General features: G+C 43.2%; 1 protein-coding gene across 2 annotated transcripts in view; it reads right to left on the bottom strand.

Moving 5' to 3' along the window:
- Positions 1 to 12476, bottom strand: part of LOC126275269 (discoidin domain-containing receptor 2-like) — a 741207-nt gene that overhangs the window by 25402 nt on the left and 703329 nt on the right. The gene's annotated exons all lie outside the window — the stretch shown is intronic.

The following is a 12476-nucleotide window of genomic DNA, read 5'->3' as shown; positions in this document are numbered from 1 at the left end:
GACGACCGAGGAACATCGGAGGGCAGAAGCTAAGTACCTGTGCACTTTACTGCAGTAATGGTATTAACCCCTAACTACATTTGTTGGGTGATTTATTACCACCTTCCCCTCCCACGTCACTCTTTTTCTTACAATTCCGTTCTTATTGCAACGTTGCCACTGTAAGTGCATTGTCATATCGCTGGCATAGTTGTGGAGTATCTTTGTGGGCAGCCGCGCTTGTAGTGTCGAGCGCGGGACACGGAACTGTTATGTTGTGTTGTTTGTAGCTCTGCATGTGTGAGGCATTGTTAGTATGGAAATTGAAGTGTTGCTACAAGTGCTATTACAGGAAAGTGATAAAATAAGCTTATGATTCAGAGGAAAGTGCGTCAAGAAGTAATTTAAAAATGAGCACTGCTGCTGATAACGTATTTGTGTATCCTCTCGTTGCGTGTCGTACCGTACAGTATCGATCATCTGCGCCGTGTTCGGTCTCCAAGAATGAACTAATGTGAATCAGTAATACGATTTACCACAAGAAAGAGCATTTAAGTGCCAGTGTCTTGTAGCGAGCGTGAGGACGTGCGACCGATCATCGCGTTTCCGCATTATCAATAATCAACCGCGCCGGGTCGTTACGCGCACGCTCGTAGAACTGAGAACTATTGACTGTAACTTTAACTTTGTGAACAGTGTTAAAATTTAATACTAGTGTCAAGGGGGACTGGTACCAAATACCTGTGTATGCGTGAAGAGCGTAAGAACTTTCGTGCGATCATTCCTCTTCCGCATCATCAACAATCGTGTCGGTTACGTGTACGCTAGTCAGATTGATATTGTGGACTGTTAATCAACCATTAATTGGGATAATAATTCTGAATTAGAATGTAAACAGTGCAACCTGCGACTTTCTTTTATCGTCTCAGAATATAGTCGTACATACCAGACGTCGGACAGTGTTGTGGTTTAACGTTGAGTGGCTCCCCTAAACCCGCTTCCATATTTCGATAGATAATTTCAGGCAAGCCAGCAACACTGTGGAGCAGAATAGTACGACCGCCGCGGGATTATCAGGTACGTGGTGTTGACAGGGTGCACGGTTAAGAAAAGCTGAAACGACAACCAGCTTAAAGGTACCCCACCCATTTGTACCGCCAGGCGTGTTACACCACTGCTCTTCTAAGTAATCTTAGTGCCGGTTGTGCTTCTGCATTGTACATACTTGTGCTAAGCAGTGACCATGACTTTGTTGGCTTTCACCAGTTTGGGTCAAAATGTATCCCACGAACTTATAAACATTACTTTTCTTATTTGTTACCAAAAATGTCTTTTTATTGCTTCAGACAGAATGGAGTGACGTTTGAAAGCTGATCAAAGTTTGAAGTTATTTGTAGCTGGTGAAGACTCTAACTCATTGGATACACTAGCCACTTTTCACTGCAGCCGATTTTAATGGCAATGAGACAGAAATTTCTTATCATGAAACTGACAGTGAAATAGAAGACTATGAAGAGACAGAATAAGAGAAAGTTATTGAAGAAAACCAAGATTGACTAAGAGAATCGGGCTATTTTTATGGAAAAACACGTTGTAAATAAGCATGGCAAGATGGTGCATTGAGATTTTATAAAACAAATTTGCATGGCATTGATGAAAGAGAGGAAAATAGAGATTTATCTAAGGACTTATATACTGCAATGAACGTTGAAAATGATGTCAAAGACACTGCGTTGTAAATTCTAGCAGGACTGACGCAGCCAAAAAAGGCAACGGTGTCCACGTCTTAAACACACCAAAGCTACCAAAACATGTTTTATATGTCAAAAACACGTGCGCAAATGAATTCCATTGAGTAAAAGCTGTGTCTGGAATGTGGTGAATTAAAATAAGTGCTTACTTGATTCGTTCCTGTACTTACTGTCATTCTTTTGTTGAAAGCCATTGTCTAATTTTTCTTTATACTCGACGTAATTTATCATTACGTTATTTAAAAACGTCTTTTGCTGAAGCAGACTATCGTAGTTTCTTAAGTTAATTCCGAACATTATGTTTACGAGGCCATTGTTAATCTATGAGCCTTAATCGTTGGTAAGATCACATTTTCATTTTTAGTAAAGATTCATTTTTCATGAACAGAAGCCTTCATTTTATTGTTTCCTTAATAAGTTTAGAAAAATAGGGAAGTAAGTCAGTCTAAATAGCGAGTCTACTAAGGGTTGGTGGAGGACAATGGTTGTCATGTGATACTGAATGTTTATAGTGCAGGGCAGCAACCAACCAAAACATGGCTTTGGATTACTTTACTATAAAAGCAGCGTTAGCAGTTTCGAATTCACACATTGCCAGCAGTAGACTTTTATCAAAATACATGTTACATTGGTTTACACGTGAGTTGCCCAACCTGAATCAGATGTTTATAATTTCAGAAGTGTGACAGTGGTGGTTTCACTACGAACCCGTATTAGAATGCCCGAAACAATTGTTTTCCCCGTCTTTCTGTAATCAATAATTTTCATGTTTTCCTGAAGTTTTCACAGACTATCACAATGGTCTTCATTACTACTCAAGTCGATGCGCAACGCACAAATTATCCACACGCAGCACGTTCTCCGACTCATTTTGTCAGGCGAAAACATGTACAGAGTAGTACAAGACACACGAGCGTGTACGTTTCTGCGATACAGAGCTACAGCAGTTCAAGTGATGATCCGTTAAATTTATGTAGGTGTTTCATATCAAAAATAAGATTTCAGAGAGAAGAGGTAGGGGGGGGGGGGGGGAGGGTGAAGCGGAGGAGGAGGATAAAATAGCATTTACAGATTTACACATTTAATAAGTTACTTTATCAAACTGCGTAGAAACAAATGTAAATCCACATGTACCTTTTCTACAGACCTCTCACGGTGCATTTATTATATATTTAGTGCCATGAAAGTTACTGATTAAAACAAAGACATATAACATTTTAAGATAAGTCATGAGATTTACAATTAATCGGAGAAATTTTATTTCGGGTGCAGCATTTCCCCACCTGTGTGTTGAAGTATTGATAAAAATGTGCCAAGACTCGCGCAGCGCTCAGATAATTTGCATTGTTGCCAATTAACTTGAATAGTAATGAATACCATGCGTGCGTAGAAAAACGTTAAGAATAAAATTTCTAGTCGCTAATTTCACTAAATTGCAGTTAAATACAAGTTTTAAGACCAAAAATCGTTTTCACACTTTCGAAATTTCTTTTTATCGTAAGCTACTCACCTGTAAACCAACGTACCACATATTTTGATAAAAGTACGCTGATGGTGAGAATCGTGTAAATTCAAATCCACTAATGATGCTTTGTCAATAAAATGAATCACAATTAAAATTTTATAATTTATAAACACCTTGCATTTTCTTTGAGATTGAAGACATCCGCTTGGTAAAACACAGTGTGCTGCTGCGTGAAGTCCAAAACAGCTTGGTGCATATCCTAGTCTGACAGGAATTGTCAAATCTTTAACGTCTTTTTTTAAGGGACCGAAGGCGTGATAATCGCATGGGGAGAGACTGGTACCATAAGGCAGGTGCTCGAGTGTCTTCCACTTCAGCTGGCGTAACTTCTGTGTTAAGACATTTGCAATATGGAGACGTGCGTTAGCACGAAGCAGTGGCATCCAGCACGGAACTTGGTGCACCATTCCACAACGGTGGTTGTCAATAGACATACTGTCCCACCCACATTCTTCATTCTCCGATGGTTGTCTACCATTATTTGGTCTTCGGCGTCCAAGAGAAAGAAAAACAGCATGTTAGTCCTGTTTGGACGCATTTGGAAATAACGTCACCTTAGTTCACATTTACCGACACGAATGCTACACTAAGACCGGGTGCATATTGGAACACAACCGACGAAGGACATGGAAGGGCACAGGCAGCGCAGCGAAAGCTTTTGTTACTCAAATGTGTATATACAAAAGCACAAATTGAGGCACAGGGCAAAACAGGGCACGGCAGCAAATTGCCTGCTTCCGCCTTCACCACATAGTGTGTGGGACACAGTTCGAGCGCCACGCAGCTGACGTACCCTCTTCGGGTGGGTGCGACTATGGAAACTGACCCCCAGTATTCGCAGCATCTGTGTTGCGAAATACTCCCTGTGCTGAATCGCCCTGCCCTGCCCTTTCGTCGGCTGCGTCCCCATATGCGCCTGGCCTAATCCCTTGCCTACATGCCGGTACTTACATAACCGCATCGGAGTCACACTACGTTGCGTATACGCTGCAGCAACGCCGTTAAACCAAAACTTTAGATCATATCTTATATTTCAGCTCACGTTAGTCTAATGAAGACTACGGTTGTCTTATCCAGTTTGGTAAAGATTTTCGCCCTCAATCTGTATTGCACATACGCAACTGCAGTTATGTAACATGAAATCGACCCAATTCATTTAAATAGAAAGTCTATAACACAGCACTGTTTCATTATACTCTAATGCCTTAAAATTTACGATCGCCAGCATCAGACCGTGTCAGTTCACCTTAAGAACGCAGTGAAGCAGCAGTTCAGGTGGCATGGATTCAGCCAGTACTTAGGCACTACGCCTTCGATTACCACCACTGATGCCAGAAGCATACTGCCCACCTGGAATGCGTCTGTGGCACTATGCAAGTTTCGAGCATCTGCTCTCCTGGATGAAAGACGCGACCGTCGATTTCTCGTAACAAGAAACTTGATTCTCACGAACAGGCGACACTTTTCTATTGACCCACTGTCCAATCTCGATTATAATGAGGCCACTGCCGCCGTAAATGACGACGTCGTGGGTCAACATGAGAAAAGGTAGGGATTGTAGGTTGTAGAGCTCAATGTTGTATCGTCTGATCTGTCACAGATCGCCACACATCCTGCTTTACAGGACAGACAACCGTCAGACAACCACTTGTCACTTACTCACGGTTTCACCGACCTTCAACCACTTTCAATAGATGCTCACGACAGAAGCAAACAAATAGGCTACCAGCTTTTCAGGTTATAGGCCTAACACAAGAGACCGGTGTGCGAGACGCATCGTAGGTGACTCCAGAATCTAGTATCATCATGTTAAGTCGGAATTACAGCTTATGTACTATTCGCATCAATAACAGGCCGCTCATTTGATTTTACGGTGATGCCAACAGATAGTGATTCAGATGTGTTCCATAGGATTTACATCATGCGAATATGGTTGCCGAGACACCAACGTGAGTTTTATGCGATTGCAGTCGTTCTCGGCTTAATCCACTGATGAATTCTTCTCGTGTTATCAGCCGAGTGGTGGCGTCAACTTGTAGCAACATTTGAATGAGTTTCGTACCCATCATTTTCTGGCGAAGTGTCGGGATGCTGTGTTCTGCATATCTATATAGCTGCTTGGCTGTCGTCCGCTTCTATAGACCGTCTAATCACGTTCCACCGGAAGGGGATACCGCGTCGATAGTGGAACATAGCATTATCTAAGGACACACCATCCGATTCGAAAAAACGAAGAAGCTGATCAGCGCCAACGGTTTCTGGGACTCGATCTTTAAAGAGACAGTGGAGATACGTCTGCTGAACATTTTAGTAAACCGGGATAGCGGTGCAGCGTGGAATCCCACATTTGACAAAATACGTCAGGAACGATCCGATCTGAAGGCAATGGCGTCCGCAGACAGATAGAATAGCCACCGGGTCTCGACGCAGGCACGCCCTTCGCCCCTGAACTACCGACGCGGTATCCCCTTCCGGAGAAACGTGAACGGCCGGTCTACAGTAGTGGACGACGGCCAAGCCACTTCGCAAGAAGATGATGGGTACGAAACTTATTGAAACGTTGCGACAAGACGACGCCACCACGTGGCTGATAACCCGAGAACAATTCACCAACGTGAGTTCACTATAATGCTTCTCAAACCACAGTGACACTGTTCCGGCTTCGAGATATGGACATTTATTTTGCTGAAAGATGACATCGCCGTCGGGGGAGACATCAAGCATGAAGGTGTGCTACCACAGGACCTATGCAAACGCAGAGGACTGTCTCCTGTAGCATAACACTGCCTCCCACTAGCCTGTGCCAGTAGCGGGCACGTTTCGAGCCGCCTGTCACCTCGATGACGACCATGGACTTACTGTAGTAAAAATATGATTCGCTGAAGAAGTGAGCCGGCCAGTGTGGCGCAGAGGTTCTAGGCGCTTCAACTGGAAACGCAATACCGCTACGGTCGCAGGTTCGACTCCTGCCTCGGGCATGGATGTGTGTTATGTCCTTAGGTTGGTTAGGTTTAAGTAGTTCGAAGTTCTAGGGGGATGATAACCTCCGATGTTAAGTCCCATAGTGCTCAGAGCCATTAGAACCATTTTGAAGGACCGATACACTTTCATTGATTAACGGTCGAATCTCGATAGTCCCGTGAATGCTGCAATCGTAACTACCTATGTTGTTGGGTCAACATGTCAACATGTCAACACGTAGGGGTTGTCTGCTGCAGATTTCCATATTCTACAATGTACAGTGAACGGTGTGCTCCGAAACAGTTGTGCGCACATCAGATTTATGCTCTTTCAGCAGAGATGCCACAGGTTAACATCTGTCCTACTTTACAGAGCAGGCAAGCCTACGGACCCCATGTTCTGTGAAGTATCGTGGTCGTCACAATTATTTATCTTCTGGTGGTAGTTTCTCTGCTCTTCTAACTCTCTCCGTAGATACTCACGACACAACATTCGACCAGCTTCGCCGTTTTCCAGATACCGTACACGTTCAGAGGCTCTACATAATAATAATCTGCCGTTTGTGAAAGTCGCTTATCTCAATGCATTTCCCCATTTTCAGCCTCAATCTTCGCTAGGGTGATTCCCTGTCTGTGTCTGGTCCGCTTACATATTTTGTTACGGCGTAACGTGCCTGCAACGCCACCAATCGGCATTCAACGTCACGGAGAGCAGGGGTCACAATGTTTCGGCTATCAGTATATGAGTCCTATGCGTTTATATACTTCATTTCGGCATGTTTCTAGCCGATTAATTTCCAGTATGTGTATAGCTTTGTGTAAATTAATCATTGTAGTTACTCACAGAAAATAGGTGTTTTTAAATTGGATTGTTCTTGAATAGCTCTGCTGGTAGATGCTTATCTCTGTTACTTAGACGTGGAGGTAGTATACATACACGTATACATTTTCCCAACAAATACTTACTTGTAAATGCCGTATGTAAGAAATCACATGGGCGATACATATAGGCTCTCCCAACAGCAAGTCTAAATTCTAGAGCAGGAAGTAAAGTTGTGTGAGTGAAGAGTAGGCGAGATACCACTTCAATATGTATACATAAGGAGAGCAAGCAAAGACGTTTTTCTCAAAGAAAACGCAGTGTGTTTATAAATTAGTTATGGAAAAGTAATCTTTATTTGTGAGAAAGGTAAATAGCTTCAGAAATGTCTGATACAGCACTGAATACAGTATATCTTCAAGTTTTATTTACAAATATTCAGTGTGGCTGCCTTTCGTTACAAGACAAATGTTCCAGCTCTAACCAGTCTCCTGCCAAACATTATGAAGCAAGTCTTCAGTATGGTGGCAACTACTTGTGTTATCTGTTGTTGCGGATCGTCTACTTTTCCCGGAAGAGTCGGAACAAACGCTTTGTCTTTAATGTGAACCCATACACGCAAGTCCACTGGGGTTAAATTAGGTGACCGTGGTAACGAGGATATGGTTCCACCACGTCCAATCCAAGGTGGCCCGTTCCTTCGGAAACAGGAGGCAAATTCACGATCATAATAAATTCTGTGCCCACATACTGTTGTAACTAAGGCATTAGATAATATCAAAGTACGTGGAGGTACTGTGGGCTACGAGTGTGAGACTACTGAACTTGTTCAGTTATTGCTCCGTAAAAAACTGCAGGCGGACCCTGGATGACACATAGCCATAGTTTGCCTTTGAGGTGATGGCTGCCGATATTTAATCCCGAACCGTCTCTGAACTGGTTTCATGAAATCTTAGACAACGCTGCATACACACTGCACCGTTACTTACTCCTGGCGATCTGGGTGAGAATGAAGAGAAAGTAGGAGAATACAGGGTCTACCTCTCAGGAGTCAAAGCAGGAACAGTACAACGGGGTGTAGGGCTTTACATCAGGAAAGAAATGGAACCCAGCGTAGTTGCAATAAGGTACGTAAACGAACGACTGATGTGGAGAGATTTGACAGTGTCTAGGAAGAAAATTAGGATTGTGTCAGTATATTCGCATTGTGAAGGGACAGATCAAGATAAGATGGATAGTTTTTATGAGGCACTCAGTGATGTAGTTGTTAGAGTAAAGGACAAGGACAGTGTTCTGCTCATGGGTGATTTTAATGCCAGGATTGAAAATTGAACAGAGGGCTATGAAAAGGTTATGGGTAAATTTGGAGAGGATATGGAGGCAAACAGGAACGGGTAACAACTGTTGGATTTCTGTTCGAGTATGGACTTAGTAATCACAAACTCCTTTTTTAAACATAAGAATATTCACCGGTATACTTGGGAAGGCAGGGGAACCAGATCTGTATAATAACAGATCAGGAATTCAAGAAGGCTGTGAGGGACACACGTGTATTCAGGGGATTCTTTGATGACACTGATTATTTAATCTGCAATGAAATTGGGATTGTGAGGCCGAAAGTGCAGGAGGTCAGGTCTATATGTAGGCGGATAAGAGTGGAGAAACCTCAGGATAGGGAATCAGGCACAAGTACATAACAGTGATCTCAGAAAGGTACCAGTTAGTTGAATGTAGTCAATTACAGTCATTGGAAAAGGAATGGACAAGGTACAGGGAAATAGTACTAGAAGTGGCTAAAGAATATCTTGGGACAGTGTTGTGTAAAGGTAGGATGAAGCAAATATCTTGGTGGAATGATACAGTCAAGACAGCCTGTAAAAGGAAAAAGAAGGCGTATCAAAAATGGCTACATACTAGAACTCAGGTAGAGAGAGAAAGTTATGTTGAAGAAAGAAATAAAGAGTAACAGATAATGGCAGCATCCAAGAAGAAATCTTGGGAAGACTTTGGAAACAGGTTGGAGACTTTGGGTCAAGCTGCTGCAAAACCGTTCTGGAGTGTAATTAGTAGTATTCGAAAGGGAGGTAACGTGGAAATGACAAGTATTTTGGATAGGTCAGGGAAACTGCTGGTGAATCCTGTGGATTCCTTAGGCAGATGGAGGGAATATTTTGAAGAGTTGCTCAATGTGGGTGAAAATACGATCACTAATGTTTCAGATTTCGAGGTACAATGGGATAGGAATGATGATGGGATAATATTTGAGGAAGTGGAGAAAATAGTCAATAGACTGCAGTGCAATAAAGCAGCTGGGGTGGATGAAATTAAGTCGGAACTTATCAAATACAGTGGAATGTCAGGTCTTAAATGGCTACACAGGATAATTGAAATGGCCAGGCAGTCGGGACAGGTTCCATCAGACTGGACAAAAGCAGTAATCACACCAATCTTTAAACATGGAAACAGAAAAGGTTGTAACAACTACAGAGGTATCTCTTTAATCAGCGTTGTAGGTAAAATCTTCTCAGGTATTGTTGAGAGGAAAGTGCGAGTATTAGTTGAGGACCAATTGGATGAAAATCAGTGTGGGTTAGGCCTCTTAGAGGTTGTCAGGACCAGATCTTTAGCTTTAGGCAAATAACGGAGAAGTGTTATGAGTGGAACAGGGAATTGTATCTATGCTTTATAGATCTAGAAAAGGCGTATGGCTGGGTTCCTAGGCGGAAGTTATTGTCTGTTCTACGAGAATATGGAATAGGAGGCAAGCTTTTGCAAGCAATTAAAGGTCTTTACATGGATAGTCAGGCATCAGTTAGTTGACGGCAAATTGAGTTCATGGTTCAGAGTAGTTTCAGGGGTAAGACAAGGCTACAACCTGTCTCCACTGTTGTTCATATTATTTATGGATCATATGTTGAAAACAATAGACTGGCTGGGTGAGATTAAGATATGTGAACACTAAATAAGCAGCATTGCACGTGCCGATGACTTAGTTGTGATGGCAAATTCGATTGAAAATTTGCAAAGTAATATTTCAGAGCAGGATCAGAAATGTAAGGACTATGGTATGAAGATTAGCATCTCCAAAACGAAAGTAATGCCAGTGGGAAAGAGATATAAACGGATTGAGTGTCAAATAGGAGGAACAAAGTTAGAACAGGTGGACGGTTTCAAGTACTTAAGATGCATATTCTCACACGATGGCAACATAGTGAAAGAATTGGAAGCGAGGTGTAGCAAAGCTAATGCAGTGAGCTTCTGCAAGAAAGAAGTCAGTACCAAGAATAAGTTATCTATGCACCGTTCAATCTTTCGACCAACTTTGTTGTATGGGAGCGAAAGCTGGGTGGATTCAGGTTACCTTATCAACAAGGTTGAGGTTACAGATTTGAAAGAAGCTAGGATGATTTGCAGGTACTAGTAGATGGGAACAATGGCAGGAGGGTGTCCACAATGAGGAAATCAAAGAAAGACTGGGAATGAACTCTATAGATGTAACAGTCAGAGTGAACAGGCTTAGATGGTGGGGTCATGTTACACGCATGGGAGAAACAAGGTTACCCAAGAGACTCATGGGTTCAGCAGTAGAGGGTTGGAAGAGTCGGGACAGACCAAGGAGAAGGTATCTGGATTCGGTTAGGAATGATTTTGAAGTAATAGGCTTAACATCAGAAGAGGCACCGATGTTAGCACTGAATAGGGGATCATGGAGGAATTTTATAAGGGGTACTATGCTCCAGACTGAACGCTGAAAGGCATAATCAGTCTTAAATGATGATGATGATGATGATGATGATGATGATCATGATCATGTTCAGAAAGAAACATAACACCTTGAATGACTAGAGATAGGACGTTCGTCTTCACGGGGCATGTATTGCAGAAATGATTATCATGTCAGTCGCCTCGATTCAGGATGTAACCTGTTGCCTAGCAGGCACAAAGTCCACCATGGACCTTGATAACTTACTCCACGCGTGATGGCATCGACGCGTATAAAGCGCGAATGGCATCCTGTGGTATTGCTATCCTCGCTGCATTCATTCGGTTCCAAAGTTTTCCTGCTGCGGTTGGCTTTGAATCACAGTGCTACACGCGTCGTTTCACCATATCCCATAGAGTTTCGGTTGGTGAGAGGCCAGAGCAAAAGGCCGACATAAAAGGCCGACATCCTGTGACAACAAGAAGCACGTTTTCGTGCAGCAACACTTGGTTGTGCATTGTCTTGCTAAAAATTGTGCCTGGGATGTTGTGCAGGAAGGGTATGGTAACTGGTCAAAGGATGTAATTCGCATAGGTCACACTGGTCCCAGAGCCCTGGACACGTACCAACTGTGACTTGTGGTTGTAACAGTCCATAAGGCCTTGAGTTGGCACTGTATGTCTAGTGCGAACTCAGTCACTGTGATGTCGCTCCTCCTGTCTGCAGCGAACCAAAACGCTGCCACCATTTACAAACAAACAGAGCCTGGATTCGTCCTAAAACACTATCTGATGCCATTCCTGCCACCAGTGACGTTCTTCCATACACAATTGTCATTCTGTACGTTTCTGCACATTCGTCAGAGGTAGGTAGAGGACAGGACAATGTACACATAACCCATGCCTTAATAAATAGCGTCGACTGTCAACCATTAAAATGTACAATGTGTTACACTGTTTGACTGTTCTTGGTGAGTGGTCTGTTTGATGCGTCCTTACACATCTCATCGTGTTCGAGGGCCTTCCGTGAGTCATTCTGCACACACCCGTTGCACTGCCGAAACACTTCGCACACACGAGCAGCAGTTTCTTGTAAGCGTCACATTTTCTCATGCCAAGTATGCGCCCCGGATTTCAACGTCACTGATTTAACAATACGGTTCGTGCGTATGTCTGCGAGGCATCCTGCGCGTCTGCCCACGTTACTGTGATTCATTACCTTCGGTCTATAGCGATAACGAGAGTCTCAGGCAAATTATACCGGTAGGTGGTGTTGAGTCGCGATATCGATGTTGACCTTGATCTCGCAGGCCGACATGATTCAAATTCTAATAATTTCTGCAGAACATATTAATGGGTATGCCCTGTGAATATGAACGTCCTGTCTCTAGTCGTTCAGTGTGTTATGTTTCTCCCGAACATAAGTGTATAAACGCCCTGTATTGTCAAAGTCTAATCCGGTTTCGCATGAACTTCAGTTTGTTATCAAGCTTCCCCATAACAACCGTTAAAACTGATGTTTCGTGTTTTGTCCCTATGGTGTCCAGTGTTTGGTAACAGACGATGTTTAATAGACAAATGGAAAGGACGTATGGCATCGGAGACCGGGAGTTCCCTGGCGGGAAGTTGGGCCGCCAAGTGCAAGTCTTATTGTGTGCGACGCCACATTGGGCGACTTGCGCGTCCACAATGGGATGAGATGATGATGATGACGACAGCACAACACCCAGTCCCTGAGA

This window comes from Schistocerca gregaria, chromosome 1 (genome assembly GCF_023897955.1).
Source record: "Schistocerca gregaria isolate iqSchGreg1 chromosome 1, iqSchGreg1.2, whole genome shotgun sequence".
In the NCBI taxonomy this organism is placed as follows: Eukaryota; Metazoa; Arthropoda; class Insecta; order Orthoptera; family Acrididae; genus Schistocerca; species Schistocerca gregaria.
The sequence above is the reverse complement of the archived record's forward strand: the minus strand, read 5'-3'. Positions and strand labels throughout refer to the sequence as shown.